Raw genomic sequence first — 6,000 nt, forward strand, 5'->3', positions numbered from 1 at the left:
TAACCCCGCGAGTGGTAGCTCCACCCTCGAACTGCAGGAGCGTAACATGGAAAAATAAATGCTTTTTTTTAATTACAAAATTCTCGTATTATAGTTGAGCACTTTCTACAAAATAATATGATGATTCCAGTATCGTCTCTTTATTTTGATGGCGACTCTGAGAGCAGCTGAAGAACCCAGGCGTGCAAACGTCATGGTAGAAGAAGACAACATCGTCATAGTCAGCCGTATAAAAATTACCGCTAACATCAGTACCACTTATACACGTCATTGTCGGAATAGCGTCCGTCGCTGCAGTCACATCAGGTGCTATCATTCGGAACCTGTTCGTCGCCGTAGCACATCCGTGCCACCGGATGCCGGCAAATACAGCCAGATTAGGAATCTTTCAGCCCCTGAGCGATATGCAAACGCATTTGGCATATGCGCCGTCGTTACAACGCATTAGTTTACATCAACGATTAACATGTAGAACGTCAACATTGATATATCGCTCAAAAAAACTATACAGATATTTTCCTTTATTCAATTGATTTTGGACATCGTGCAGTTCTAATGACTATACGGAAAACGTGACCACATGTTCTACGTGACCTTTATGAGCGACATGTGGCAAACAATTCGTTGCAGAGAACTTCGATTTCCTTTGCTCGTCCAACTAATTTTCAACGAGTCCCAAACTCTCTCACCTATGATAAGAAAATCAGAAGCTACATATGTCTTCAAACTCTAGATAATCTCAAGGGCGCGTTTTGTGCGTTATCTTATCATCAGATCAAGTTTGCGTTCTAAATGAACTTTCTCTGAATATAAAAGAAACGAACGAATGACTGTAAAACACATAGACAAGAAAAATCTAGAAGTACATCACATTCATGCGGGATCCCCAAGTATGAACGCGTTCAAGAACAGACTAGATAAAGCTATGAAAAATATATGTTCAGATTTGAAATGCCTAGCACCATATCGAATCCGGTGGAGATCTAGTAGCTACTTGAAACTATCGTCAGTCATGAAAAGATCCGGTCAAATGAAACGATACTAGATCTTCTGTGAACAAGTCACGAAAAGGAAAAGAATCGGCGACAGGCCACATCAGACTATACGCTTCAGCGCCGAGATCAATATGTTATGTTATATTATCATAATAGTGGGGGTGCCACAACACAGAACAAGATAATGCGGGGTGTGGGAACGTTAGATGAACTGAATACTGCGATTTAGCATTAAAAATTAAAACATTGCGATGTAGCCTACAATAGCTCAGCCAAAAACGAATAGTGATGATGAGTTTGATTTGAGTGGTAAACATTACAATGCTGGGGCCATACTTTCAAAAAAAGTTAATTAAGAGATCGTAAGTTCATCAGCCATTCGTTGAGGGTCTTTCAAGCAAAATCCACCCATCATAGAAAAGAAAATAGAGCGTAAGTACGTACGTTCACCTAGCAAATTTTGAAAGTATGGCCCCAGCATAGCTAGCATGCAGGTAAGTAAGGAATCAATATTTCAAATCGAGGTAGACATTTATGATCATGGCAGCATTCATATTGTTACGGCATACGGCATAAATTCGCCAAAAATACAAATAAGATATTACTTAGAGTAGACCCTCAAGAAAAACTTCTTCCAGCTGGGCAACAAGCCTCGCAGCGAAACCAATTAAACTTCCACGTCACAAATGAAATGTAAAACGTTCGATGTGTAAAATTAATAATTTTAAAATTATATACCTACTTCAGTATTACATTACGAAGTGATACAAGATAAGTTCCTGTTGTCTGTTAAGCAGGCTTATGGATGAAATTAAAGTATGACCAATACAGTTAAGATTTATTGCCTCTCAATTAATTGAGTATATAGGAAATGTCCATTAGTTTCGTGGTTATCATATCATTCTTATCACGACCCCAGGTATCCGACGGTGGTAAGTCTTGGATCAAATCAAAACTTCTTATCTTCATGCAGCCTGAGGTTTAGTACACATTAAAAGTTTATTCAGTGAAGGTGCAGCCTGTGGAACGCGTTTATCACCGAATTATCCATGTAGATAACAAGTCAAGTCCTATATAGCTAGCGTATTTTTCAAAAAGAATCAACATGGTTGTTAGAATTTCTCACGCCACTCCAGCTTTTTATGTTATTTGTATTTTATACATGGTGAGTACATAAGTGTGTATACAAAATTAACATATTTATAGTTACTCATTCATTATACATTTCTTCCTTATTATAGCGCAGCCTTATTTAAGTCACACCGAACAATCAGCTTCCTATTTTTTTTAATCAAGCAAATACAATTTTCATTGGTACTTAGTGTTTGCATTATTTTATTGAAGTTATTGCTTCTTTCTGTCTTTTTCTTGAACTTTACCGAATATTTGCTGAAATTAGTCAAAATTCAGTTCAAGTTTCCTTAATTAAAAAAGTCACATATATACATTTAATTTGAAAAACGCCACCACAAACATTGATATACTTAAGTGATTGTGCCACACACGTTGTTACAATGAATATTATTATACTGAAGTGGAACCATTTATGACGAATTACGTTTTCTTCATTTGTCAAAAACAAATAATGAAAAAATAGATGTATACGATTCCGAAAGGAACGTAAGTACAAGGAGACAATCTTGTTCAGCTGTAAATTAAATCTCATCCAGATAAGTCGCATTGCATGTTCTATTCGACATTCACTTCATTAAATTTCCGGCTTGTGATTAGTTAATCTTATGATAGTGTCCCTGCATTAAAACTTACTAATTTAAATTCATCTTATGAAGTACGTATGTCCTATGTAATTGGAAAGTCGCGTTTAAAACTCATCAGTAACATAATAAACTTGCCTACTCTGACAGAGCTACCTAGCGGATGGCGGGGCGGGTGCACAGCTTACAACAGATGACATCGCCGCTATCTCTGATAAATGCAGGGTTGACGAATTTCTGTCATGTGATAAGTGGACGTCTCCTGGTAATATGAGTAAATTGAATAGATGTGTTATACATTTATAAAAAGTTTTTAATAATCATCAAATTTTACTTGTATCGGAGCATCCATTTTAGTGATAATTATATCATGTATTTAACAAAATAATAATTAATATTTAGTATTGAATGGAATATGTACTACATATTACAAATTTTTCCCAACCTAATATTAATTTGCTAAAATATGGAAATATTCAAATATCTTCATTGTTCTGCGAAATGAATAAAAATATGGATTTTGTCGAAGTTACTGATTGAATTAAGTTCATTAAAATTTTATGCATTCAAGCTTCATATTTACTAACTCTAATCATATTTTCAGAGCTGGGTCAGTCCTCAAAATTAGTCCAAGTAAAAGTTTTCTTGGACACTAACTTTCACTTGTGCTGGTATGTGTACATTGAAATGCGGGATTCTGTTCCTGTTGATATGTCGAACACTACACAGGCCATCAAATGCGTGAAAAATTCTCTGCCTCATTGCGTGCAATATCGCACCCAAACGAAAACACTTCTGAGGCATTTTACGAGGCCGACCGTTAATGGTGGGTTCAAGCGAAAAAGATTCATGTGTTGTTTATCTCTCTGTGATTCCATTTGTTATTATTCAGTGCATGCACGGATCATGAAAAAACTGCAATAAAGACAAAAAGTATCATGGCCTACATAGAAGAAGAATAAATGACACACATCGCAACCTATTGCTAATATTAGAAATAAGAATTACCCGCTCACATGGAACTAATATAGTTTCCAAACTTTATTATCACAAAAACTGTTTAGCAATTGTACCTTTGATCCACAAATCTCATTCTCGGACAACAACAATTTTTCCGCAAATGTGAATTTTATATTGAAAAAGTTATGGAGATCGAGAATCGTCAATATCTCAGTGAGTAGCCTAATTTCATGCCACATGTTCATTTGCTTGCAGGTCAGAAATTATTGAGCGTGGGGGACTTGAGAATTGTGAAGATCTCAGACACGTCAATTACTGTCCAGTGGAGTAAGGTAAATGTGACCGACGCCGTTGAGGAATACATCGTGCGATCCTCCGAAGTCATGAACGAAGATAAAAACGAACGCATTGAAAACGAACATAGAACTTCAAATAATTCATACACAGTTGCCGTAAAGGGAAATCATTTTATGGGACAAATAACTATTTGCATCGCACCGTATCTCATATCCTCATTCAGAAACGAGAGCTGTATTAACATTTTAAGCAGTTACAATGGTAAGTGGATTCTGTGTGTCTAGAGTATTAACGTATGAAAATCAGATTAATTTGCAAGCTGACATATAAGATGCTTCTTTCAATACATATCATGTTTGTGAATGGAAAAATTGAACGAAATTTCTGAGGGGCAATCTCGATTGGTTTTTTCCGTGATCTTCAGTTAATTCTATCGTCTCTTTAGATAGTGACTATCAGTTTCATTTGCGATTGAAGCACCACTTTCGTAAGATAATACATTTAAAATATTTCTATAAAATTCTTCTAGGTATAACACCACATCTCTTTGCAAATTTTTAAGATGCTGGTTTTTCAAGTACAACATCTCGTCTTCCCGTGCGGTCGCTGGGCATCAAGTCACTGGACTGTCACGACGTAACTGTTGGCTGGGAGGAACCTGGCGACATCTGCAATGTGACGCAATACCTTCTCTCATACTCCTTCAAGTCTCTTGTGAATGAAATATACTCGCCTAAGGATGATCAAATCATCACGCTTGCCATAACGAGTCTCAACTACACTATAACAGACGCGCACAGCCAGAGTGTCTTCAATATTTGCGTAGTGGCCCAATACGCATCAGGCTCCAGCGCTGCAAAATGCATACAGCAAACCACGGGCGAGATAGGTGGGAAGTGAACACCAGAATGATTTTAAGAAATAGCGAAATTGAGCAAAATAAGATATTCGAGCCAAATTGATTTAGATTTGCGGTGATACAAAACATGAATCCCATTGTTAAATAAAAGAGCATATTTTTGACGCAAAATGTGAGGGCAATAGTTTCTCGCAAGCATAACACTAGTGGGTATATTGTATCAAAATATTTCAGAACCGCATTCGTATATATTATGTTTAAAATATGACTAACATCAATGAGAATTTTTTCAAGTATTGCACTAGAACTACTGTACGATTCTTCTCAAAAAATTACTCCTTTTCCACTGCTCAAGTTAAAATTTTACCATGTCGAGTTGAAAATCTTACTATCGAACCTTCAACCAAGACAACGTGTGCGCAATGCTAAGTTTGTTCCTGAGCAGAGCACGCACCTCCCAGACTTTTCAAGCTAGAGTCAGCAAGCCACTCTTCCCTCAATATCAGCTGGCAACCTCCTGACAAGTGCCCCGGTCACGTGACACATTACGGTATCACTGCTACGCTCCTAAGTGAATCTAAAACACACAGCAACTATTCAGCCTTCCTCAATGCCTCTGACTGTTCTGACCAGCAGACCGGAGGGTTACAGCCTGTATGCCAGTTCACCATTAATAACCTGCATTCTAGCCAAAGCTATCGTGTAGTTGTCACGGTGAGATGAATTTATATTTAAAGAAATATTTCACTTTATCATTAAAATAATTGTAAACTGAATTGTGTTCATTAGAAGCTCCATCTAAAGAAGAAAGAACAGTAGTTGAAGGTAAAGTACTCGTAGAAAATAATAGGTAGGTTTAAAGTGGAAAGAACAAATCTGGGAAGTTGAATTGGCCAATGTCCTCTTCAATTTCACACTTGAATTAAATGTGAGCTCGTGTCCATCTTGAGAATTGAATAGCTCTTCATGCATGTTCACGATTCTTGTACCTAATTCATAAAAATGTAAATATTTAAAATAAAAATTACTGCCTCCCGAAGATTCATATGGCTAAAAACGTCGAGGTAAAGATGAATATCGAAACATTTTCGGTAAGCGACACAACTCTACAGTCTCTTCGCTTTTAGATTGGGTGTCCGCAAATTTTATACGTAGGATAATACCTCATATTCAA

The sequence above is a fragment of the Hyalella azteca genome, unplaced genomic scaffold, assembly GCF_000764305.2.
Source record: "Hyalella azteca isolate HAZT.00-mixed unplaced genomic scaffold, Hazt_2.0.2 contig10505, whole genome shotgun sequence".
NCBI classification, from domain to species: Eukaryota; Metazoa; Arthropoda; class Malacostraca; order Amphipoda; family Hyalellidae; genus Hyalella; species Hyalella azteca.